The 27944-nt window shown below is 42.1% G+C and overlaps 1 pseudogene; it reads right to left on the bottom strand.

Annotated features, from left to right (window-relative positions):
• Positions 1 to 104: 104 nt before the first annotated feature.
• On the bottom strand, positions 105 to 3696 carry LOC134348178 (kelch repeat and BTB domain-containing protein 4-like; annotated as a pseudogene).
• Positions 3697 to 27944: the final 24248 nt, after the last annotated feature.

Genomic DNA, 27944 nt, shown 5'->3' with positions numbered 1-27944 from the left:
ATAGTACTGAAATTTTGTTGTCATCTTCAGAAGTTTAAAAAAAATAACTGTGTGCATCAACAAATTAAATCCTAAAAACTGCAGTTTACTGTACTTGGTTAGAATCACACCAAAACAAATTGGCAATTTGTCAGCAATATCTCAATTCCACTTATTACTGATACTACACATGTGGCTGGGTTCAGTTTTAATGTTTTGGCATCACCCTTTTTACACTTATCTCTGAAAACATAAATACACCCGTTGCAGCTGGCAATCTTCCACAGGGAGGGCACACGACTCCAAACCTCTGGGAAACGCAGTCTGGTGAAGCTGTCAAGCAGTGGATTATAACATACCAGAGAATCTCCCTCACCTATAAAAATCAGGTCCTTGTGAATAGTAGCATGCCTACGGCCTGCAAAAAGGGAGAAGATATGACTTAACTGGCATGTCCTGGAATGCGTGTCAAAATACTGCATGAGACAAGATGGTTTGGTAAAGAAGTCCAGGTCATTCTCTTCCCCACCCAGTAGGTAAATAGTTCCATTAAGGTTAGCACCAGCTGCACAAGACCCTGCAGTCTCCAGCTGATTAGTTTCAGCCCACACATTCTCACAGACCACATAATAATGACAGCACTGGAAGGTGTGTCCCGAAGGGTTTTCCCACCTAATGAATAAATGGCATCTTCACTTGGGACGGCTACAAGCGTGTGCTGAAGACAATCTCTTGGCAGTGATGCGCATTGTTCCCGGTCCATTGTCTCCATGTTGCACTTCCACATCCGTCATGGGATGGGGTCACCTACCACATGCAGGTCACTTCCATGCTTGCATGCAGCAGTAATCTGCTGGCGCAATCGATTTTGCCCACTGACACTGATAGCATCATCATCACGGTGCAAAGAAACTACCAGTGAGTGTGTCCAAGTGTCTTCTTTTCCAATCGGGTAAATATGGACAATTTCACCAATTTCCTTTAAACTGGATAGCAGGTTCTCAAAGTATTGTGCTCGTTCTTCCTTGTCATGACTAATCCAGGTTTCTATTGCTTTGGCTGGTTTCTGAGAGCGGGGAACACCATGTGGGAAATGAGGCTGTCTTAGGTCTTGAAGTGAATCTCTCCAAGCTTCCCATCCGCTTAGCTTGTCCTCTGATAGCGGAGTGTCCCAGTTGGAGAGCTCGGAGGTAAGTTCTCTGAGGAGGGCTCTTCCCTGGATCTTAACGGCACCAGTAGACCCAGGGGATCGAAAACTCCACAGCGGGTGAATGGATTGTTGGTGGTCGGCATGGAGAATGTGAATGTGTCGGTCATGATCTCCCAAAGGTGACCCAAACTCCCTTGTGTGGGTATAGTTTCTCCACCTAGATCTAGGTCCTTGATGACTGGAGCCTAGTCATCGGGTGGGAAGGCCTCCATGACTGCCTGTTCTTTGTTGTTTGGCAAGTGCTAATGTGGTTCTCTGAACAGTAGTGGGGCGACCCAATTGTTTGCTTTGTCTCTAAAGACCTTTGTGTCCATTATTTTTAAGAAGATGGTATCTTCCACTGATGGAGCAACACACATCAAAGTTGCTGGTGAACGCAGCAGGCCAGGCAGCATCTCTAGGAAGAGGTACAGTCGACGTTTCAGGCCGAGACCCTTCGTCAGGACTAACTGAAGGAAGAGTGAGTAAGGGATTTGAAAGTTGGAGGAGGAGGGGGAGATCCAAAATGATAGGAGAAGACAGGAGGGGGAGGGATAGAGCCAAGAGCTGGACAGATGATAGGCAAAAGGGGATACGAGAGGATCATGGGACAGGAGGTCCGGGAAGAAAGACAAGGGGGGGGGGACCCAGAGGATGGGCAAGAGGTATATTCAGAGGGACAGAGGGAGAAAAAGGAGAGTGAGAGAAAGAATGTGTGCATAAAAATAAGTAACAGATGGGGTACGAGGGGGAGGTGGGGCCTTAGCGGAAGTTAGAGAAGTCGATGTTCATGCCATCAGGTTGGAGGCTACCCAGACGGAATATAAGGTGTTGTTCCTCCAACCTGAGTGTGGCTTCATCTTTACAGTAGAGGAGGCTGTGGATAGACATGTCAGAATGGGAATGGGATGTGGAATTAAAATGTGTGGCCACTGGGAGATCCTGCTTTCTCTGGCGGACAGAGCGTAGATGTTCAGCAAAGCGGTCTCCTAGTCTGCGTCGGGTCTCGCCAATATATAAAAGGCCACGTCGGGAGCACTGGACGCAGTATATCACCCCAACCAACTCACAGGTGAAGTGTTGCCTCACCTGGAAGGACTGTTTGGGGCCCTGAATGGTGGTAAGGGAGGAAGTGTAAGGGCATGTGCAGCACTTGTTCCGCTTACACGGATAAGTGCCAGGAGGGAGATCAGTGGGGAGGGATGGGGGGACGAATGGACAAGGGAGTTGCGTAGGGAGCGATCCCTGCGGAATGCAGAGAGAGGGGGGAGGGAAAGATGTGCTTAGTGGTGGGATCCCGTTGGAGGTGGCGGAAGTTACGGAGAATAATATGTTGGACCCGAAGGCTGGTGGGGTGGTAGGTGAGGACCAGGGGAACCCTATTCCTAGTTGGGTGGCGGGAGGATGGATTGAGAACAGATGTACGTGAAATGGGGGAGATGCGTTTAAGAGCAGAGTTGATAGTGGAGGAAGGGAAGCCCCTTTCTTTAAAAAAGGAAGACATCTCCCTCGTCCTAGAGTGAAAAGCCTCATCCTGAGAGCAGATGCGGCAGAGACGGAGGAATTGCGAGAAGGGGATGGCGTTTTTGCAAGAGACAGGGTGAGAAGAGGAATAGTCCAGATAGCTGTGAGAGTCAGTAGGCTTATAGTAGACATCAGTGGATAAGCTGTCTCCAGAGACAGAGACAGAAAGATCTAGAAAGGGGAGGGAGGTGTCGGAAATGGACCAGGTAAACTTGAGGGCAGGGTGAAAGTTGGAGGCAAAGTTAATAAAGTCAACGAGTTCTGCATGCGTGCAGGAAGCAGTGCCAATGCAGTCGTCGATGTAACGAAGGAAAAGTGGGGGACAGATACCAGAAAAGGCACGGAACGTAGATTGTTCCACAAAGCCAACAAAAAAGCAGGCATAGCTAGGACCCATACGGGTGCCCATAGCTACACCTTTAGTTTGGAGGAAGTGGGAGGAGCCAAAGGAGAAATTATTAAGAGTAAGGACTAATTCTGCTAGACGAAGCAGAGTTGTGGTAGAGGGGAACTGATTAGGTCTGGAATCCAAAAAGAAGCGTAGAGCTTTGAGACCATCCTGATGGGGGATGGAAGTATTTAAGGACTGAACATCCATGGTGAAAATATGATGGAGCAAGTTTATTTTTGTGCTCAGTTTGGGCGAAGACTGACTGTCTCAGTGTCTTCTCAGTTATTCTACCATGCTTGTGATTTTGTTGTGCTTCTTTGATACACATAACGCTTGTGGAGGGCTGAAAATTTGAATGGCGGCCACTCTCTAGCACATTAGCCTTGAGCATGTTAACTGTCGGTTTGTGTACGTTGCCAAGGCACACCTTCCCTATCACCACCCAGCCCAGATCCAGACGTTGGGCAAAGGGGGTGTTGTGTGCTCCATTGTCCTTCTGCCTGACTTTGTGCACCCTAAGAATGTCTCTTCCGAGTAGCAGGAGTATTTCTGCTTCCAGATCCAGTTCTGAGACGTGCTTGGCAATGTTGTGGAGATGGGGCTGGTGTAGCATTGTGCTTGGTGTCGGAATCTCGGATCGGTTATTTAAGATCTCATTGCACTCTAAGAGTGGAGGGAGACTGATGACGACTTTACCATCCGACGACTTTACCATCCAGCGACTTAAGCTGGAAGCCTTCTGCCTTCCTGCCACATGCTTCTGTGATGCCAGAGCAAGTTCTGAGGTAGTATGGGAATGGATTACTCTCTACACTGAACAACTCGAAGAATTCTGGTCTCACTAGTGAGCGGTTGCTCTGGTCATCCAGAATTACATAAGCCTTGATGACCTTGTCTTTGGCTTCCTTAGGGTATACTTTAGTGAACCAGATCTTTGAGCACGAGCGGCTTGACTGACCTGGACTGCAAACTTCTGTGCAGCTCAAGCTGACAATAATTGTATCAGAGTGATCCTCTCCCTCCCCATCATCCTCTTGAGGGAGCGGAGGAGCCTTGGCAGTTTGCGGTGACAGCCCAGGATGTATGGCTCCATTGTGATTAGTGCTGTTACATTCTGAGCACTTTACGGGGGATGTACACTCTTTAGCGAGGTGGGAAGTAGAGGAACAGCACTTAAAACATATTCTTTTTTCCTTGAGAAGGGCCTTTCTTTCGTCAAAGGGTTTCTTTCTAAACATTCTGCATTTTTTGAGGGGGTGGGGTTTGTTGTGCAATGGACAATTCTTGCTAGGATCATCGTTGGTTACGGAGACTTCGGTTTTATGCACTGAGATTGGTTTATTGATGTTAAGATTGTTCAAAATGGATTTGACTGGCTTGGTGTGAGTTGTGGTGCTACCTTGATTCATGAAGCTAGGGTCATTTTGCTTCTTTGCCTCATTGCACACAAACCTACTAAAATACTCAAAGGGAGGGAATCGATCACCGTTCTCTTCCTTGTACCCTGAGCCAATAGACACCCATCTTTCCTGCAGCCCAAATGGAAGCTTGTCCACAATTAGACCAACTCCGCGTGAAGTATCCAGATATGACAGGCTAATTAGATAGCCGTCTTCTTTAGCACCTTGAATCTCCATGAGTAAATCTCCGAGTTCTCGTAATTTAGTGTGGTCCTTGGCTGACACCCTAGGAAAATTGTCCAGCCTTTGAAATAGCGCCCTCTCAATAATTTCAGGGGCCGCATAGCAGTCCCGAAGTCTCTCCCATGCTTTGTGTAAGGCTAGCTTGGGGTTGTTGACGAACACTGAGCGTATGCGTTTCACCTGTTCACTTGATTCCTTTCCCAGCCATTTAGTCATAAGGTCCAACTCTTGGGTTGCTGTGAGCTGGACTCCGCCGGTGGCACTGCTGAATGAGGAGTGCCACGCATGGTAACTTTCAGGCTTATCGTCAAACTAGTACAGTCCTGAATTGACGAGGTCTCGTCGCGCTAAATACTGTGCCAAGGGTTCTGCTGCAGGTGGCGTACTAGCTGGGGGAATATGTTGGGGAACATATGACTGAGCGTGTACGTTCATGATGGGATTTGATGTTCTGACTTCAGCCTTTCTCTCTGATCTCGCCAGATCTGGTAAGTTTGGTGCCAGGAAGTATTCGTAGTCAGCCCTTTCATACTTGAGTTTGTGGCAAGGTTGCAACTGTGAGTTGTCTTCCCCAGGTGGACGCGATGCAATGAAACTTCCCTGCGATTTCACATGAGAAGGGACGCCAAAAGGCAAGTATGGAGAAGGAGAAGGAATCTGCAGGTCAATTTGAGATTGGACATATTCGCTGGTGCATTCCAATTTGGCCCTCTCTGACATAGATTTTCATGTTTTGTCTAGAACGTGCATTTCTTCAGCGTTTTCCAACGCTTGGGTATCCACTGAAGCTACATCAGCTTCTCGTTGTAGCATCAGCACTTCTAACTCTGTATCTATCCTTGCTTTTTCCAACTGGTTTTGTGCATCTCTTGTGATACTTTCCCTTTCTCTGGCAGCCTTTTCCATTTTCAGTTTTGCCTCTTGGTTAGCGTATGACGCTCGCACCTTGGCGGCTTCTGTTTTACCTCTTGCAAGGGCAGCCACACTTGTCGACGTCCTCTTGGTGCTGGATGCAAACAACTTGGTGCTTGATCGCGAAGCCATCGTACCACTTGTCGAAACAGCTAATGATTTCGCCTTTTCACTGTAGTGTTCTTGTGCAGTGTGTTGAAACTTTGACTAAACACCAAGCTAAACCGAAGCCAATGAAGACAGGGTCGTAGTAAGGTTAACCATTTACTGTTCACTCTTCCACATTAACATCGTATGGTGAAAACTGTTGATTAAAAAAATACAAACATTTACAGTGTCTGTTTCATTCTTGAGACTACGCATGCTTTTTTCTTTTAGCGAGTGTCTTCAGCCACCCAGGGGAGGGAGGGGGACTCGAGCCGACCCCGCGTTTGAAATTGAAAAGCCGCCACGTACGCCGCTCCAACCGCCGCTCCCTTTAACAGAATCCACGTTAATATTTTTACTTCAACATGTCTACTGTCATATGAACTTACAGCGTTGCTTCTATAATGTTTCTTTGTGGGTAGAAACGGAGCTCTTCACGTTCACGCTGCACGCGCAGGACCCCACCTTTTTCCTTTCTCCGAACCGGGATTTACCCACAAGACGCGGTGAAACCGGAAGTGACATCATCACATGCCGCGATATACCATAGACAATGAATTTTACCTTTGTTAAACTGTAACATAGTTATTAACTTTTAACTTTAACTAGAAAATAGTTACAAACAAATTATTTAAAGTGGAAATTTAATAAAGTTAAATTAATGCCTTAAGGGCAACACAGTAACACTTATTTCTTTCTCCTTTACACTTGTATACTGGAAATGACATTAAACAATCTTGAATCGGGAAGGAAGACCATGGGATTTTGTTTCAGTGGTATCTCTGCAATTTGATGTTAGAAATGAAAATAATCCTCCAATTTCTTTCTCTTTATTTTTCTTTCTGAGTGACAAACTGCATTTCAATGAAAATGAAGCTGATTCTTATTCCGAATTCTGAGGAAGCAAAGGCAAAGTCATTTCCCCTTACCTCCACAAATGTTGCTTGACATACTGAGTTCCTTCAGCACGTGTTTTTTTTCTCTCACTTTGCTCTTATCCAAAGTCCACACATGTTCCAAAAAACCCACTTGTTACAGGTTGGTTACAATAGCTCTGGTTCACTTTCCCACTCCCCTCCTTGTTAAGGATCTGTACCCATATATTTGCATAATTGATTATTGACATTGGTGGTGAGAAGCATCTAATTATTGACACAAGGTTACCTCATGGAGTCAACTCTGATATTTTCCAGGCCATGATGAATAAAATCTTGTATAGAGTGGATTATTCTCTGCATAACTGGTGTGGACAAAAGGTCGGGTCCAAATTGTGAATATGTTTGACTGTATATGGTATATGGTGTATTAACCATGCACAATTCTTGTGAAATGGATGTTGTTCATTATTTGCTGCTTGATTGAATGTGACCTTGCTGCCTCCACACTATTGCACTTTTTTTTCTGCCTTTGGTAAAACTACTATTGATTTTGTCCATTCATTTGACTGGTCATCAGCTTGGCTTTCAGAACATAAAGGACTTGCGATAGAAAATTTGGTCTAATATGAACATTTGTGCCCTGCTGTGCCAGTTTAGGTATTTTCAAACATATTTTCATAAATTTGCATCAATGTCTGAAGATATGATTTGGAGACATCAATGCTGAAAACATTCTTCTAATCTAGCTTAAGTTAAGAACATAACTAATAGGAGCAGGAGTAATTTGAGCAGCAGTAATAGGAGCAGGGGTAATAGTAGCAGGAGTAATAGCAGCAGGAGTAATTCGAGCAGGAGTAATAGGAACAGGAGTAATTCGAGCAGGAGTAATAGGAGCAGGAGTAGGCCATCTGGCCTGTCGAAGTTGCTCTGCAATTTAATAAGCTCATAGCTCATCTGGCCATGACTCAAATCCCCACCTACCTGCCTTTTCACCATAACTCTTAATTCCTCTGCTATGCAAAAATCTATTGAACAGTGTATTAAGCTTATTTAATGAGGTGGTCTCTCTTAGTCTTGCTTTCATAATTTGCTATAATACCATGTGGCTGTATACAATGAGTCACACAACAGATAGTTGAAAAAATACTGGCTGTTTTCAGATTAGAATAGTCACATATTTCAGTAACTAAAAGAATAGTTGCATTTTAATGGTCTGGAGATTCAGAGTGAAGATAACAAAAGCTATTCAAGTAAATTTGAACAATAAACAAGAATAGTTAATATTTAGAACTTCATTCAGGTATCAAAGTTCTGATGAAAGGTCTTAGGCCTAAAATATTAAGTCTTTTTCTCTTTCCACAAATGCTGCCTGATTTGGTGAGTATTTCTAATATTTCCTGCTTTTATCTTAGATTCCAGCTTCTCACTTTGCACAGTAGCTACTTTAGAAACAGTAATGGGGTAAACAGACAGACTTCTGATTAAAGGTCGGAATAATGACCAGTGCATTGATATGTGATTCTGCTGTAGACTATTCAATAATGAAGCAAGTATCATTGACAGAAACACTGTCACACTGAAAACTGCCCAGATGACGTTTTACAGAAATTAGAGCAAAAAGACTATGGGATATGATGGCAATTGCAACAAAAGCAACTGATTATTCTGGTTGCACCAGCGCCTTTGGACATCTGTTCATTGTCTTGAGCATTACTACAGCTCCCTGATAGTAGACTGCATCTACCCTGATAACAGATGGCAACATTCTTTTGCATTCTTGAATGCCATTTCCATCGACTCAGCAACTTGACATGAAAATTCAAAGCTCAGGTTTTATGTTTATTGAAATTTTTATATAATAGTCCACATATAAACCAATTGAATAAGCACTACAATTGCATTTCATGAATAAAGTGATGAATTTATTATTTTTTGCATGCCATTTCTGGCTTTGTATCCTAAACTTCCAGCTTTCTTTATTTTTCAATAGTTTTGGATTATAGTAATTTTCTGATTTCTGCATAACTTCTCCAAACAAGATATCTTTATCGTTTGGTATCATGAGGAGATTTGTCAGCATGCCATCTGTTTCTGACTGCATCTCCATCAAGTAAATAGTTCTCTCTCTCTCTCTCTCTCTCTATCTCTATCTCTCTCTCTCTCTCCCTCTCTGTCTCTCTCTATCTATCCTCTATCTATCTATCTACCTCTATCTCTCTCTGTATATGAACATAAATATTTATTTGATGTGTGAGATTAGTCATACAAGATCAATCAACAGATAATATACAAATACATTAGTTCCTGTGAAGAGAGAATCCAGCACAAAAGGGCACAATCTTAAATATTTCATAAGTGTATTTCATGAAAATATTTCTTCTTTGAAAATATGGATTTTATTTTCATCATCTGTTGCTTTCATTCTGCACATTACGAACATTGATCCATCCAACACAGTGACTATAACAAGTATTCACCCTCACTTCCCCAAAAGTTTTCATGTTTTATTGTTTTAAAACATTGAATCACAGTGGGTTTAATTTGACTTTTTTGACACTGATCAACAGAAAAATACTTTATCGTGTCAAAGTACAAATATAAACACAAAATAATTAATTGCCTAAGTAATCACCCCTTTTAATATGACACACCAAATCAATACTGGTGCAGCCAATTGATTTTCGAAGTCACATAACTAGTGAAATGGAGATCACCTGTGTGCACTCAAAGTGTTTCAATTGATTGTAGCAAAAGTACACCTGTATCTGGAAGGTTCAACTGCAGGTGAGTCAGTATCCTGGCAAAATCTACACCATGAAGACAAAAGAACATCCATGCAACTCCGCAAAAAGGTTACTAAAAAACACAAGTCAGGAGATGGATCCAAGAACATTTTCAAGTCACTTAATATCCCTTGAAGTATAGTTAAGTCCATAAGACAAATGAGCAGAGGTCGGCCATTTGGCCCATCGAGTCTGCTCCGCCATTTTATCATGAGCTGATCCATTCTCCTATTTAGTCCCATTCCCCCGCCTTCTCACCATAACCTTTGATGCCCTGGCTACTCAGATACCTATCAATCTCTGCTTTAAATACACCCAATGACTTGACCTCCGCTGCCGCCCGTGGCAACAAATTCCACACATTCACCACCCTCTGGCTAAAAAAATTTCTTCGCACCTCTGTTCTGAATGGGCGCCCTTCAATCCTTGAGTCATGCCCTCTCGTATTAGACTCGCCCATCATGGGAAACAACTTTGCCACATCCACTCTGTCCATGCCTTTTAACATTCGAAATGTTTCTATGAGGTCCCCCTTCATTCTTCTAAACTCCAAGGAGTACAGTCCAAGAGTGGTCAAACGTTCCTCAAATGTTAACCCTCTTATTCCCAGAATCATTCTAGTGAATCTTCTCTGAACCCTCTCCAATGTCAGCACATCCTTTCTTAAATAAAGAGCCCAAAACTGCACACAGTACTCTAAGTGAGGTCTTACCAGTGCCTTATAGAGCCTCAACATCACATCCCTGCTCCTATACTCTGTTCCTCTAGAAATGAATGCCATTTGCCTTCTTCACCACTGGCTCAACCTGGAGGTTAACCTTAAGGGTATCCTGCACGAGGACTCCCAAGTCCCGTTGCATCTCAGAACTTTGAGTTCTCTCCCCCTTTAAATAATAGTCTGCCTGTTTATTTCTTCTACTGAAGTGCATAACCATACACTTTCCAACATTGTATTTCATTTGCCACTTCTTTGCCCATTCTCCCAATCTATCCAAGTATCTATGCAGACTCTCTGTTTCCTCAGCACTACTGGCCCCTCTACCTATCTTTGTATCATCAGAAAACTTAGCCACAAAGCCATCAATTCCATAATCCAAATCGTTGATGTACAACGTTAAAAGAAGTGGCCCCAACATGGACCCCTGTGGAAAACCACTGGTAACCAGCAGCCAACTAGAATGGGATCCCTTTATTCCCACTCTCTGTTTCCTGCCAATCAGCCAACACTCTATCCATGTATGTAACTTTCCCGTAATTCCATGGGCTCTTATCTTGTTAAGTAGCCTCATGTGCGGCACCTTGTCAAAGGCCTTCTGAAAATCCAAATACACAACGTCCACTGCATCTCCCTTGTCTAGCCTACTTGTAATTTCCTCAAAAAATTGCAATAGGTTTGTCAGGTAGGATTTTCCTTTAAGGAAATCATGCTAAGTTTTGCCTATGTTGTCATATGCCTCCAGGTCCTTGGTAACCTCATCCTTGACAATCGACTCCAACAACTTCCCAACCACCGATGTCAAGCTAACAGGTCTATAATTTCCTTTTTGCTTCCTTGCCCCCTTCTTAAATAGCGGAGTGACATTTCCAATCTTCCAGTCCTCTGAAACCATGCCAGAATCTATTGACTTTTGAAAGATCATTGCTAATGCCTCCGCAATCTCCATAGCTACTTCCTTCAGTACACGAGGGTGCCTTCCATCTGGTCCGGGAGATTCATCTACCCTTAGACTATTCAGCTTCCTGAGTACTTTCTCTGTCGTAATTGTGACTGCGCACACTTCTCTTCCTTGACACCCTTGTGTGTCCGGTATACTTCTGATGTCTTCCTCAGTGAAGACTGATGCAAAATACTCGTTCAGTTCCTCCGCCATCTCCTTATCTCACATTACAATTTCTCCAGCATCATTTTCTATCGGTCCTATATCTACTCTCACCTGTCTTTTACTCTTTATATACTTGACAAAGCTTTTAGTGTCCTCTTTGATATTATTTGCTAGCTTCCTTTCATAGTTCATCTTTTCCCTCTTAATGACCATTTTAGTTTCCTTTTGTAAGCTTTTAAAAGCTTCCCAATCCTCTGCCTTCCCACTAATTTTTGCTTCCTTGTATGCCCTCTCCTTTGCTTTAACTTTGGCTTTGACTTCTCTAGTCAGCCACGGTTGCATCCTTTTTCCATTCGAAAATTTCTTCTTTTTTGGAATATACCTGTCTTGCATCTTCCTCACTTCTCACATAAACTCCAGCCACTGCTGCTCTGCCATCCTTCCTGCTAGTGTCTCTTTCCATTCAACTTTGGCCAGTTCCTCTCTCACGCCACTGTAATTTCCTTTATTCCTCTGAAATACTGACACACCAGATTTCGGCTTCTTTTTCTTAAATTTCACAGTGAACTCAATCATGTTATGATCACTGCCTCCTAATGGTTCCTTCACCTCAATCTCTCTAATCACCTCTGGTTCATTACACAACACCCAATCCAGTACAGCCAATCCCCTCGTGGACTTAACAACAAGCTGTTCTAAAAAGCCATCTCATTGACATTCTACAAATTCTCTCTCTTGAAATCCAGTGCTGACCTAATTTTCCCAATCCACTCGCATGTTAAAATCCCCCACAATTATCATAACACTTCCTTTCTGACAAGTCTTTTCTATTTCCTGTTGTAATTTGTAGTCCACATCACTGCAGCTGTTAGGAGGCCTGTATATACAGGCGTCTCCCGCTTTTCAAACGTTCGCTTTACAGAACCTCGCCGTTACGAATTACCTACCTTAGTTACCTGTCTTTGCAAACAGAAGGTGCTTTCACTGTTATGAAAAAAGGCAGCACACGCCCCGAGCTGCCAAGCTCCTCCCCCGGAACTGCATTCTAGCCGGCATTGTTTAAACACGTGCCTGTGAGCATCTGTGCTTTATGTCGATTTATTTTGAGCATCAGTTAGCAAGATGAGTTCTAAGGTATCGGAAAAGCCTAAAAAAACTCGTAAGGGTGTTACACTTAGCGTAAAATTAGACATAACTAAGCATTTGGATCATGGTGAACGAAGTAAGGACAAAGTGAGTTTGGCTTGTGGAAGTTGACGAGGATGATGTTGAAGAGGTTTTGGCATCCCATGACCAAGAACTGATAGATGAAGAGCTGATGCAATTAGAAGAGGAAAGAATAACAATTGAAACCAAATGCAGTAGTGAACGGACCGAAAGTGAAGTCGCCAGGAACTGAATGTGAACCAAATGCGTGAGATTTTCGCCGCAATGATTGCAGAAAAGTACGACTTTAATTTTGAAAGGGTACGTAGGTTTAGGGCATATTTGCTGGATGGTTTGATTGCTTACAAAGAACTGTATGATAAAAAAATGCGCAAGGCTAAGCAGTCAAGCATACTGTTGTTCTTCAAGCCTTCCACATCAGCCACAATAGACACCGAACCTCGACCTTCGACATCGAGGCAGGCAGCCATAGAAGAAGATGACCTGCCTGTCCTGATGGAAACAGACGATGATGAGATGTCACCCCAGTGGTCCCCAACCTCTGATACATTGCCGCGAAGAATGCAGGGGTACAGTGGTAGCCGGGACGCACCTGGCACATCTTTAAGAAAAAAGCCGAAATAAACAAGCTAATTAATTAATAAATAATGCCGATTGCGTCACCTCTGATCTGGGCCGACATTTACGTGCCGGGCGGCACCTAACTAATTAGCTTGTTTATTTCGGCTTTTTTCTTAAAGATGTGCTGGGTGCGTCCCGGTTACCACTGTACCCCTGCATGCTTCGTGGATCGGTATCGGTTGGCTGCCCAGAGCTTAGGGACCACTGCTCCACCCCAACCTCTGACAACTCAGCCTAACACACCATTATCAGTGTGCTCAGCGCTGTCTTCCCGATTCCGGTAAGTGATACTACACTGTACATACATTATTTCTACTTTATATAGGCTGTGTATTTTTATGTGTTATTTGGTAGGATTTGGCAGCTTCAGAGCTTAAAGGTTACTGGAGAGAGTGTTCTGCCAAGAGCGCTTGCGCTGTGTTTCTGCCGAGAGCACTTGCGTGAAATTTTCGCCACGGTGGACAGCGCGGCAATGATTGTAGGAAAGTATTTCTACTTTATATAGGCTGTGTATTTATCATATCATTCCTGCTTTTACTATATGTTACTGTTATTTTAGGTGTTTATATGTTATTTGGCATGATTTTGTAGATTTTTTTGGGGTCTGCGAATGCTCACAAATTTTTCCCATATAAGTAAATGGTAATTGCTTCTTCACTTTACGACATTCTGGCTTATGAACCATTTCATAGGAATGCTCTACCTTTGGATGGTGGGAGAAACTTGTAATTGCCATCAGGGTCCTTTTACCCCTGCGATTTCTTAGCTCAACCCATAAAGATTCGTCACCTTCCAATACTATGTCACCTCTTTCTAATGATTTAAATCATTTCTTACCAATAAAGCCACGCCTCCCCCTCTGCCTACCTGCCTATCCTTCCGATACACCATGTAACCTTGGATGTTCAGCTCCCAGAGACATGCATCCTTTAGCCACGTTTCAGTGATGGCCACAATATCATACCTGCCAATCTGTAGCTGTACGACAATATCATCCACCTTATTCCTTATGCTGCGTGCATTTAAGTATAACACCTTAAGACCAGTATTTAGTACTTTTTGCTTTGATTGCACTGCAACTTTATTGCACTGCAACTCATCCCAATGGCTGCAAATTTGCCCCATCACCTGCCTGTCCTTCCTGACATCTTTACTGCTCACTATCTTAGATTTATTTCTGATCCCCCCCCCACCCCGCTATATCATTCCGGTTCCCATCCCCCTGCCAAATTAGTTTAAACCCTCCCTAACAGCTCTATTAAACCTTCCCGCCAGGATATTGGTCCCCTTCAGGATCAAGTGTAACCTGTCCTTTTTGAACAGGTCATACTTCCCCCAGAAGAGATCCCAATGATCCAAGAATCTGAAGCCCTGCCCCCTGCACCAGTCTGTCAGCCACACATTCATCTGCTTGATCCTACTATTCTTGCCCTCGCTAGCACAGGGCACAGGTAGCAATCCCGAGATTATTACCCTGGAGGTCCTGCTTCTCAGCTTCCTTCCTAACTCCCGGAATTCTGTCTTCAGGACCTCCTCCTTTGTCCTATCTATGTCATTGGTACCAACATGTACCAAGACAGCTGGCTGCTCACTCTCTCCCTTCAGAATACTCTGGACCCGATCTGAGACATCCCGTACCCTGGCACCTGGGAGGCAACACACCATGCGGGTATCTCTGTCAGGCTCACAGAATCTCCTGTCTGTTCCCATGACTATGGAATCCCCTATGACTATACAAAGAAATGGAAAGAGTATGGCGCAGCTGTAAATCTGCCTAGAGCAGGCCGTCCTCAAAAACTGAGTGACTGTACGAGAAGGCCACTGGTGAATGAGGCCACCGAGAGACCTGTGACAACTCTGGAGGAGTTACAAGCTTCACTGGCTGAGTCGGGAGAGATTGTACATACAACAACTGTTGCCCTGGTGCTTCATCAATCACAACTTTATGGGAAATTGACAAAGAGAAAACCACTTGTAAAAACATCACATGAAATCTCAGCTAGAGTTTACCAGAAGGCATGTGGGAGACTCTGAAGTCAGCTGGAAGAGGGTTCTATGGTCTGATGAAACCAAAATTGAGCTTTTTGGCCATCAGACTAAATGCTACATTTGGTTTAAGTCAAACATTGCACATCATCAAAACCCACCATCCCTACCGTGAAACATGGTGGTGGAAATGCTTCACTGCAGCAGGCCCTGGAAGGCTTATGAAGATGGAGGGTAAAATGAATTCAGCAAAATACAGGGAAATCTTGGAGGAAAACCTAATGCAGTCTGCAAGAGAACTGTGACTTGGGAGAAGATTTGTTTTCCAGCAAAACAATGACCCCAAGCATAAAGCCAAAGCTGCATACAAATGGCTTAAAATCAACAAAGTTAATGTCCTGGAGTAGCCAAGTCAGAGTCCAGACTCAATCCAATTGAGAATTTGTGACTGGACTTGAAAAGGGCTGTTCACTCACGAACCCTATGCAATCTGACAGAGCTTGAGCAACTTTGTAAAGAAGAATAGGGTACATTGCAGTGTCCAGAAGAGCAAGGCTGATAGCAACTCAAGGCTGTAATTGACTTTTAGTGCATCTCTAATTGCTAACTTGAAGGGAGTGAATACTTCTGCAATCAATTATTTTGTGTTTTATATTTGTAATTAATTTAGATCACTTCGTAGAGATTTGTTTTCACTTTGACACGAAAGTCTTTTTCTGTTGATCAGTGTCAAAAAGAACTATATTAAATCTACTGTGATTCAGTGTTGTAAAACGATAAAACATGCAAACTTCTGGGGGGTGGGGATGGTGGGGAAATACTCTTTATAGGCACTGTATATTGAGTAGGATGTGTGGGCACGTGGCCAAGTGGTTAAGGCATTGGACTAGCGAGCTGAAGGTCATGAGTTCAAGCCCCAGCCGAGGCAGCGTGTGGTGTCCTTGAGCAAGGAATTTAACCACACAGTGCTCTGCGACGACACTAGTGCCAAGCTGTATCGGCCCTTGCCCTTCCCTTGGACAACATCGGTGTCGTGGAGAGGGGAAACTTGCAGCATGGGCAACTGCTGGTCTTCCATACAACCTTACCCAGGCCTGCGCCCTGAGGAGTGAAGACTTTCCAGGCACAGATCCATGGTCTTGCAAGACTAAAGGATGCCTTTACTATATTGAGTAGGTTATTCAGGTTCTGACTGAGTGTCTGTGCAGGAGATTAACATGTTGATCAAAAAGGGAAAAAAAACTGCAGATTTTGGAAAGTATGAAATAATAACACAAAATGTGAAAAATACCCAGCCAGCCAGTGTCTGTGGAAGATAATCATTTTCCAACATCACAACTTGACTCTCTCCAGCATTTATTACTTATCTATCATTCACTGTCTAATGTTTGTTATTCATTTGTGTGCTGGGGCAGCAGGCTGAGGATGGCAGACACCAACAGAATCAACAAACTCATTCGTAAGGCCAGTGATGTTGTGGGGATGGAACTGGACTCTCTAACGGTGGTGTCTGAAAAGAGGATTCTGTCTAAGTTGCATGCCATCTTGGTCAATGTCTCCCATCCACTACATAATGTACTGGGTGGGCACAGGAGTACATTCAGCCAGAGACTCATTCCACCGAGATGCAACACAGAGCGTCATAGGAAGTCATTCCTGCCTGTGGCCATCAAACTTTACAACTCCTCCCCTGGAGGGTCAGACACCCTGAGCCAATAGGCTGGTCCTGGACTTATTTCGTGGCATAATTTACATATTACTATTAAATTATTTATGGTTTTATTACTATTTAATTATTTATGGTGCAACTGTAATGAAAACCAATTTCCCCCCGGATCAATAAAGTATGACTATGATTATGACTATTTGTTAAGTGGCCAAGAATCAAATATCAATCGATATTGTTGAAAATATACATCGAGCCCGCCTTTCTGGATATAGTCCCATTTCACTTGTCATTACTTTGAATATGTGACACAGAAGATATTCAGGTAAATAAATCATCGGAATAAGCAGTCCTAATATTGCAATATGGGTTGCAGAGTGTAATAGCACTGCAGCTCAGTCACATGACATCGTTCTGAGTATTTGCCGGTGGGGAACCAGCTGCTGACATTGCAAGTAAGCATCAGGTGTGAAGAATAAATTTATATTGATAATCTGCAATTCATAACGTAAAAATTTATGTTAACCATTACACCAAAAATGTTTAGAAACAACAAGTAATATGTAATCAGTTTTTAATCAATATATTTTCATTTTCTGAGGGATGCCAATTTATTGATATGGTTCCAATAATTGTACCAGATTTGGGACAGTGTTTAAATGTTACTCATATCCAAACATCAGATTCAAAGTCCTAATTAGAGATCAGTAATGTTCAAGTGCACACCCAGGACGTGTCCTATAATTAAAACATGATAGGAACTGCAGCAGTATCTGTGCTAAATCATAACAGAATAATCATAATCTTTTTCAAAATCTAGCATATTTGCAAAGCCTTCAGATTATTACAGTATTATTTATACTTATATACAGGAAGTGAAATCCTAAAGACTGACCCAAAATTGTAATTGTTTGAATTTTTTTAATGAAACATCATTGAATGTTTTGAACAGATACTTGGGAAAATAGAAAACAGCACAAGATTTTAAATGTTTATCTCAAATTTTAAAGTCCCTTTTGGCCTAATTTCTAATCTGGCACCACCAGACCAACATCCAACTTGGCCAGGAATCTTAGATAGCTTCATCTAAATAGCAATTTAACAAATCCACGTCTATTTTTCCCATTTACCAAGGCTTTTCACCCAACTCATAACATTTCCTATACTGTCTCCTTGAATCTATATCAATCAATATTGTTGATATTATACATTAAGCCCCCCTTACTTGATACAGACCTCCTTCAGTACTTCTCCTTGAACACTGTTCTCGAATCACCAAATAATCATTCTTTAGCAGTGGTGTAAGAAGCAGTATGAGTGAGACTTAAATGTGGAAAATAGGAAAATGGCCTTATTGGGACATGATGGGTTTTAGTCATGTGCTTCTGCACACCACATTATGGTGAAATCTAGAATTAAATAGTTATTGTTATTTTGATGCAATTTTCTACCTCAATTTAATATCATGAGAAAATTTTGATGCTCAGCTGCAAGTATTTGAGAACGTCATAGAGTCATGGAGAAGTACAGCACAGAAACAGGCTCTTCAGCCCATCTAGTCAATGCCAAAACCATTTAAGCTGCCTACTTCCTTCAACCTGCACCAGAACCATAGCCTCCATAGCTCTCCCATCCATGTACCTATCCAAACTTATCTTAAAAGGTGAAATCGAGCCCCCATGCCCCATTTGTGTTGACAGCTCATTCCACACTCTCATGACCCTCTGAATGAAGAAACTTCCCCTCATGTTCCTCTTAAACTTTTCACCTACCACACTTTACCCGTGACCTTTTATTGTAGTCCCACCCAACCTCAGAGGAAAAAGCTTGCTTGCATTAACCCTATCTATACTCCTCATAATTTTGTATACCTCTATCAAATCGCCTCTCAGTTTTCTACGTTCGAAGGAATACAGTATAAACCTATTTAATTTTTCCTTATAACTCAGGTCCTTCAGACCCAGCAACATCCTTATAAATTTTCTTTGCACTCTTTCACTCTTTCATCTTTACATAGGTAGGTGACCAAACCTTCAATATAACATCCCATCCTTTGTATTCAATTCATTGATTTATGAAGCCCATGTGCCAAACGCTTTCATTGCAAATCTATCTACCTGTGACGCCACTTTCAACAAATTATGGACCTGTATTCCCAGATCCCTTTGTTCTACCACACTCCTCAATGCCCTGCCATCCACTGTGTAAGGCCTACCCTGGTTGTTCCCACTTGTCTGCATTAAATTCCATCTGTCCTGTTTCCAGCTGATGCTGATCACTCTACAAGCCAACAAGTGATGGCTTGTTGGCTTGTAGAGTGATCAGCATCAGTTGGAAACAGGACAGATAGCTTTCCTCACTGTCCTCCACACACTCAGTCTTGGTGTCATCTACAAATTTGCATGTCCATGGAATGTTATGATCATGTGTTTCACTTGAATCCTAGGGGGGCCAATATCCTGGCAGGGAGATTAGCAGGGGCTACTGAGGTGACTTTAAACTAGAATGGTTGGGGGGTGGGAATCAAATTAAAGAGGCCAGGCGTGAGGAGGTTAGTTCACAACAGGGGGATGGGAACCAGTGCAGAGAGACAGAGGGGTGTAAAGTGAGGGTAGAAGCAAAAAGTACTAAGGAGAAAAGTAAAAGTGGCAGGCCGACAAATCCAGGGCAAGCATCAAAAAGGGCCACTTTTCAACATAATTGTATAAGGGCTAAGAGAGTTGTAAAAGAGCGCCTGAAGGCTTTGTGTGTCAATGCAAGGAGCATTCGTAATAAGGTGGATGAATTGAAAGTGCAGATTGTTATTAATGATTATGATATAGTTGGGATCATAGAGACATGGCTCCAAGGTGACCAGGGATGGGAGCTCAACGTTCAGGGATATTCAATATTCAGGAGGGATAGACATGAAGGAAGGGGAGGTGGGGTGGCGTTGCTGGTTAAAGGAGAGATTAACGCAATAGAAAGGAAGGACATAAGCCAGGAAGATGTGGAATTGATATGGGTAGAGCTGCGTAACACTAAGGAGCAGAAGACGCTGGTGGGAGTTGTGTACAGGCCACCTACCAGTAGTAGTGAGGTCGGAGATGGTATTAAACAGGAAATTAGAAATGTGTGCAATAAAGGAACAGCAGTTATAATGGGTGACTTCAATCTACATGTAGATTGGGTGAACCAAATTGGTAAAGGTGCTGAGGAAGAGGATTTCTTGGAATGTATGCGGGATGGTTTTTTGAACCAACATGTCGAGGAACCAACCAGAGAGTAGGCTATTCTGGACTGGGTTTTGAGCAATGAGGAAGGGTTAATTAGCAATCTTGTCGTGAGAGGCCCCTTGGGTAAGAGTGACCATAATATGGTGGAATTCTTCATTAAGATGGAGAGTGACATAGTTAATTCAGAAACAAAGGTTCTGAACTTAAAGAGGGGTAACTTTGAAGGTATGAGACATGAATTAGCTAAGATAGACTGGCAAATGACACTTAAAGGATTGACGGTGGATATGCAATGGCAAGCATTTAAAGGTTGCATGGATGAACTACAACAATTGTTCATCCCAGTTTGGCAAAAGAATAAATCAAGGAAGGTAGTGCACCCGTGGCTGACAAGAGAAATTAGGGATAGTATCAATTCCAAAGAAGAAGCATACAAATTAGCCAGAGAAAGTGGCTCACTTGAGGACTGGGAGAAATTCAGAGTTCAGCAGAGGAGGACAAAGGGCTTAATTAGGAAGGGGAAAAAAGATTATGAGAGAAAACTGGCAGGGAACATAAAAACGGACTGTAAAAGCTTTTATAGATATGTAAAATGGAAAACACTGGTAAAGACAAATGTAGGTCCCCTGCAGACAGAAACAGGTGAATTGATTATGGGGAGCAAGGACATGGCAGACCAATTGAATAATTACTTTGGTTCTGTCTTCACTAAGGAGGACATAAAAAATCTTCCAGAAATAGTCGGGGACAGAGGGTCCAGTGAGATGGAGGAACTGAGCGAAATACATGTTAGTAGGGAAGTGGTGTTAGGTAAATTGAAGGGATTGAAGGCAGATAAATCCCCCGGGCCAGATGGTCTGCATCCTAGAGTGCTTAAGGAAGTAGCCCAAGAAATAGTGGATGCATTAGTGATAATTTTTCAAAACTCGTTAGATTCTGGACTAGTTCCTGAGGATTGGAGGGTGGCTAATGTAACTCCACTTTTTAAAAAAGGAGGGAGAGAGAAACCGGGGAATTATAGACCGGTTAGCCTAACGTCGGTGGTGGGGAAACTGCTGGAGTCAGTTATCAAGGATGTGATAACAGCACATTTGGAAAGCGGTGAAATCATCGGATAAAGTCAGCATGGATTTGTGAAAGGCAAATCATGTCTGACGAATCTCATAGAATTTTTGAGGATGTAACTAGTAGAGCGGATAGGGGAGAACCAGTGGATGTGGTATATTTGGATTTTCAAAAGGCTTTTGATAAGGTCCCACACAGGATATTAGTGTGCAAACTTAAAGCACACGGTATTGGGGGTAAGGTATTGGTGTGGGTGGAGAATTGGTTAGCAGACAGGAAGCAAAGAGTGGGAATAAACGGGACCTTTTCAGAATGGCAGGCGGTGACTAGTGGGGTACCGCAAGGCTCAGTGCTGGGACCCCAGTTGTTTAAAATATATATTAATGACTTGGATGAGGGAATTAAATGCAGCATCTCCAAGTTTGCGGATGACACGAAGTTGGGTGGCAGTGTTAGCTGTGAGGAGGATGCTAAGAGGATGCAGGGTGACTTGGATAGGTTGGGTGAGTGGGCAAATTCATGGCAGATGCAACTTAATGTGGATAAATGTGAGGTTATCCACTTTGGTGGCAAGAACAGGAAACAGATTATTATCTGAATGGTGGCCGATTAGGAAAAGGGGAGGTGCAACAAGACCTGGATGTCATTATACACCAGTCATTGAAAGTGAGCATGCAGGTACAGCAGGCGGTGAAAAAGGTGAACGGTATGCTGGCATTTATAGCAAGAGGATGCGAGTACAGGAGCAGGGAGGTACTACTGCAGTTGTACAAGGCCTTGGTGAGACCACACCTGGAGTATTGTGTGCAGTTTTGGTCCCCTAATCTGAGGAAAGACATCCTTGCCATAGAGGGAGTACAAAGAAGGTTCACCAGATTGATTCCTGGGATGGCAGGACTTTCATATGAAGAAAGACTGGATGAACTGGGCTTGTACTCATTGGAATTTAGAAGATTGAGGGGGGATCTGATTGAAATGTATAAAATCCTAAAGGGATTGAACAGGCTAGATGCAGGAAGATTGTTCCCGATGTTGGGGAAGTCCAGAACGAGGGGCCACAGTTTGAGGATAAAGGGGAAGCCTTTTAGGACCGAGATTAGGAAAAACTTCTTCACACAGAGAGTGGTGAATCTGTGGAATTCTCTGCCACAGGAAACAGTTGAGGCCAGTTCATTGGCTATATTTAAGAGGGAGTTAGATATGGCCCTTGTGGCTACGGGGGTCAGTGGGTATGGAGGGAAGGCTGGGGCGGGGTTCTGAGTTGGATGATCAGCCATGATCATAATAAATGGCGGTGCAGGTTCGAAGGGCCGAATGGCCTACTCCTGCACCTATTTTCTATGTTTCTATGTTTCTATGTTTCAAAACAAAGAAACTTTCTTCACACAGAGTGTAGTGAGTCTTTGGAATTCTCTGTGAAGGGTGGTGGTGGAAATCAGTCAATGTGTTCATTCAAAACAGATCAATAGATTTCTGCTGTGAGGATAATCCTGGAAATTGGTGCTGTGGAACAAGATCACCTTGATCTTGATGAATGGTAGAGCAGGCTCAAATACACTAAAACAGTATTCCTGCTCTTTTTCACATTTTTATGTATAAAATACATTGTGATACTATAAAAGATAAATAATCATATATTTTGTTTGATTGAAAATGCACAATTGTATAGAGTATACGGAATTTAAGTTTTTATTTAGACAGAAGCTGACAATGCTAAAGTTGATTTAAAAAAGGGTATTTACCACTGTGTAACAAATGTTGTTCAGTTGGACAAGTTCTACAAAACTTCAAATGACCTAACAGGATATTAGAATTTACATTTCTCAGGGATTCAGTGGAGTAATACAGCCAGAGAACTGGGCTAACATCCCAGAATCTTAAGTGACAAAAATAAACTTTAACTTAATTATTCCTAAATTAACCAATGATCATCTTCTCATTAATATTGTCCAGCATTAATTTTTAAGGAAACAATTTGACCATGTGAGTTTTGAAGATCCAAATTGATCCTGCTGAACATAAAAAAAGCAGAAGCTTCCCTTTATTTAATTAAAAAATGTAACACTTCTGGTTATTGTAAAATCAATTATCATCTGCATTGTCTCTCAGCAATGGACTGTCCACTTCAGCATTTTAGGTCCATGAATGCTTGGACCATCATAGAGCTCCGCCTAGTGGATATATAATCGCAGATTTTGGAACTGATCACCAGACCCACATTTGCTTTTCAGAATAAAAAGGCAAGTGTTCTATTGTTTCCCACCAATTGCAATTCACGGCCTTAAATTCATAATGGGCAATTCTATTATCAGTAACAAAGATTATATTTCCTCAATACAGCCTGCACCTGAGATAGCAAAGGGCCACTAAACCAGTGCAAGAGTTAATTTAGCCAAGATTTACAATTTAGGATGTCTACAACTGATTGGCAAATGAGAAAAGGAAGCTTAATCACCATGCCATTTATGTGCTGATGTGGTAGCACTGATGTAACTTTACATCAGTAGCGAGAGCATTTGGAGTAGAGCAGTGACACTGTCAGAAGAAGGAAAGAGCTTGCTTTATTGGGGTAAAACAGACCTGGTATATTAGGCATTTCTTTAGCAACTATAAAGCGGATTTGTTGTTCTGAGGTAAACTTGGTGGGGGGCAGTTCTTTGCAGATACATGCAGAATACAAGGTGTATGTTGGCCTCCTAAAGGAACAGAGATTTTAATGAAAGATTAGCAGAAGTAGCACAATTTATAGAAAAACAGAGATAATGTAATGTTATTATGGAGTAGTAGCATAGAGTATACTATATAATCAGACTATGTTTATGACATGGGTTTTTCTCAGTGTGAGGGCAGAACAAAAATATTAAGTGAAGTCAATACATCACATCATGTTGACCTTGATTTTGAAGTCTTTTATCTTCATATCTGTAAATCTAACAACATCGCGAATCATGATTTCCTTCATGGTTTACATATCTACAGCTCACTCTGCACTCTGCTTGAAAGCGACACATGAACATAAACTTCACAAGTTCTTTAACAATTCCAGATGAGATTTGGGCACACGCTGCTCCCAGAAAACTGTGTACTTCTGATTCCAAACTATAAATGTTTTGGAGGTAAAAGGAAAACACTGAGTTTTCCAGTTTGTTACAACATCCTCATTCTGTTTTATGCTCAATGAAGAAGCCAATCGTCAGAACCGTGCCACCCTTGCATTGGTGGTATGGTTTATCTCAGGACAACAAATCCACTTCACAGTTGCTGAAGAAATGCCTGAGCTACTGAGTCCGCTTTTCCCCAACAAAGCAATCTGTTCCTTTCCTCTGACAGTGTCACTGCTCCACTCCAAATCAAAAATGGCTGTGGTGACTGCATTTACTTGCTTTTCCCCAGGGTTTGCAAGTTTATAGTAGAACTTAGATGTTCAGATTAAATCAAAATAAAGCACGAAAATTAGTTCATTACACACTGACTATGATGCTGCTCCATCCCAGCCAGAACAACGCATCAGAAACAGATTTGTTTGCAGTGTAGTATCTGAATAAACGTTAAGCACAACCAATAAAATGTTTTCATTTTCTAGAAAATAAATCAACTGAAACAAAACACAGAAATATGAAAGCAGGTTGACTCTCTGAGTCTGCTCTGTCACCAAATGCAATATGTTCAGTCCTCAATTTCAGTATCACATTACTGTCTTCTCCTGATATCCACTGGGGAAAAACTTGCTTCTTAAACACATTATTTTATAAAACAATACTCCTATTTGCTTTTAAGCCTTGCTTGCACCTTTAATAGTCTTAGCAACACATTCTACATCCTAGTAGTTAAATTATGAGCAGTGGCTCTGTGTAATGCACAACCAACGCACATTCACACTACTTCTGATCAAAGATGCAATAATTTGTCTTGATACAGAAAAAAATTTGGGATCGACTTGCTATTATACTGTAAATCATGAGTCGGTGCAAGAAAATTAACTTCTTTCTGGCCAATCTTAACCAACCACACAACCCCACAATCTCTCCCACCAAGACAAGAAATGGCAGTGGGAAACACTATCTGCAAGATCATCTTGCATATTATCACAATTTGGTAATTAATCCCTTGCAATGCTGTTGTGTCTGAATCTGGATTCGCACTGGATTCACGATACAAGAGCGCTGTGAGAATGTTGTAGTTGCAAGGAATACATGCAAAGAAATTAGCTAGAGACGCAAGAAACTGCATTTGCTGGAATCAGGGGAAAATCACAAAGCACTGGAGTTTGTGAGTTCATCAACTAGGGTGTCGCTGGGATTTCTGACTTCAATGATGCAAAGTGGCTCACCACTTCAAGGACAATGAGTGATAAGCGATAAATCGTGAATTTCAAGGCAATGTCAACATTCTGTGAATGATGATTCCAGTGGGTTATCTCTAAAAGTAATATACCCACAACTGTATGGAACTGCCTTCTTTTGGAAGTTTTTAAGTGTTTCAGTCTGTTGAATGACTTTGAAGAAAATTGAACATTCCAATAAGTTACTTTAAACATGGAAAATCCATAATCAATTAATATATTATTTATTTTATTATAGAGTGCTTATTTGTGCCCAAATTTTAGGTACCACTCCTTGTTTTTGAAGCCAGTAGATTTTATAGATGTTTCAGCAATTGGTCATTTTTAGTTTTCTAGGAGCCATATCTACCCTTCAGACTTAAAGCTCAGTAAAGACAGACTTGTAAGATGTTATGTTTTGTAACTTCAAAACATAAAAACTAATTGAAATGAAAACAAAGTAGCTGGGAACATGATTCTAACTTTGTTTTTACTTTAAGCAAGGCATGTTTCAGGCCTAAAGATTTAATTGCTGTGGAGGATTTCTTACTCTTGTGGGATAACGTCCTTCCTGACAAGGGGAATCACTCTGCTTGGCAGCTGAGACTTATGGCTGTGAAACAATCTCTGATTCTGACACCTCCTCTATGGTGGTTGTAGGAGTTGACGCTGAGACTGCAGAAAGTGGTTCTGATAGCTCTGGACATCTTTCTTCTCCTTTTCTTTCTGGATCTACTTTGATCCTTTTAATCTTCTTGTCTTTCTTTTTCTTGTCTTTCTTTTCTCCTTGTAGTTTTTTGTGAGTATCTCTGAACTTGGTAATTTCTCAAGAAATTAGGTCTCGTTTATCCTCTTCCATTTCCATAGCATGGATGTCATTCACCTCTTTCTTTTCCTTTTTTTTCTAGAATGTGCATCTAGATCTTTGGAAGGTGCATTTTATTCACAGGAGTATTCTCTTATTAATCTTTCTATTGGTCCTTTTATGAACTGATGTCTTTTCTTGATTTTCTCATCTACAACATCATCTGACAAATACTCTGTTTTCATATCTTCATTGACTCCTTTCTTTTTGACCTTCCCTTCATCCAGCTGGGCTTTGGTCTTTGCATCTACTTTAACAAGCAGTTTGTGGCATCAACCAGTACCTTTCTTAATTAGCTTTCAGTTGACTCTGAGGATGTGGCATACAAATAATGGATGGAGCTAAAACCAAGTTTTAGGTGTCTCAGCTGCTCATGTCCCTACGATGCTGGACAACCAGTTTTTTCCACATACAAGCCCAATGTGACCTGTTTGGTGTTGTATTTCACTGTTATGATCATCATTCCCTCAGGAGTTATCCTTTCTCCGATATAAGTTCTGAGTTGGAATTCTGCAGGCTTCTGTTCAATGGTTCAGAAGTTCAGTGCTTCAATTTAATTTCACAGAATGTGTACAGTATACATCCTGAAATTCTTGCCCTTCACAGACAGTCGTAAAACAGAAAAAACCTAAAAGAATGAATGACAGAAAACATTACAACCCTAAACCCTTCCTCCCGCTTCCCACACACAAGCTGTAGCAAAAGCATCAACCCTCCCCCATTTGCTGCAACAAAAGCATCAAGGCCCCCGCCATCTACCATGCAAACAATAGCAAAGCCCTCAAAGAGACCGTGATTCAGAGTCCATCAAAAACTACTGTCCATCCCAACACTCTCTCTCTCACTAGTGAGGGAGAGAGAGATATCATTCCTGCAACAATGAGGGGAGACTAGTAGCTTGCTGTTTCGTTGATACAATCTGCCATGTTGCTTGTCCAAGTTCCCCAACTCGAGGACCAATAGAATCTCACTCACAACCAAGAGAGAGAGACGGAGACAGATTGCTCAAGTGCAGGGTCTTCCAACAGCAGTGCACACAGCCTGTTGTCTGGATGTTTCAGTCTCCTGCCATGCTGCAGTCAGCAACACCGGAGAGGAATTTGGTCATCCATGGGACTGCATCACAAAGGCACCTGTCTTCCAAGCTGCGCCTGAAGATATTGAAACTGCAGGCCGCTCGGCGAGTCCAAGAGAGAGAACCCACTGCCCGTGAAGAACCGTAGTTTGAGCTGCAGCTGTAATTCACAGACTTTGACAAGATCCCAGCCACCTTGAAAAGAGAAAAAACAGACATGAGAAGAGAAGAATAAGCTGCTTCAGTATCTTTGAAATGTTGTTCAAACTCATTTTGTGGAATGTCTGAAACAGCCGAGCCAGTGTCCAATTCCATTTTAATTAATTTGCTGTTTACTTCTGGTGTAAACTATATTGTTTGCCAATTGTCAGATTTCACACTGTAAATCTCAAGGCTACCAAGTCATATGTAACTTTTCTCATTATCACAATTTTCATCAACAGCTTGCAGATTTGTGCTCTTTTTGGAACTGCAATTTGACTTTTTATCTTTTTCTTTTCCCTGTGCAATTCATTTATTTTTGTCTACCCAACATGTTGTTTGTATGTGTCCTACTTTGTTGCATTTTTTTAAAGTTTCACCTTTAAATCTGTATTGGTCTGGTGATTATGAGCTCGTGCCACAATGGTAGCATAATTGGTTTGGCTAGACCATACTTCTGTTTAAATGATGCACTTTTGTTCACCCTCACTTT

Source organism: Mobula hypostoma, chromosome 1 (genome assembly GCF_963921235.1).
Source record: "Mobula hypostoma chromosome 1, sMobHyp1.1, whole genome shotgun sequence".
Classification (NCBI taxonomy): Eukaryota; Metazoa; Chordata; class Chondrichthyes; order Myliobatiformes; family Myliobatidae; genus Mobula; species Mobula hypostoma.
Note: the sequence above shows the minus strand (reverse complement) of the source record. Positions and strands in the feature narration are given on the sequence as shown.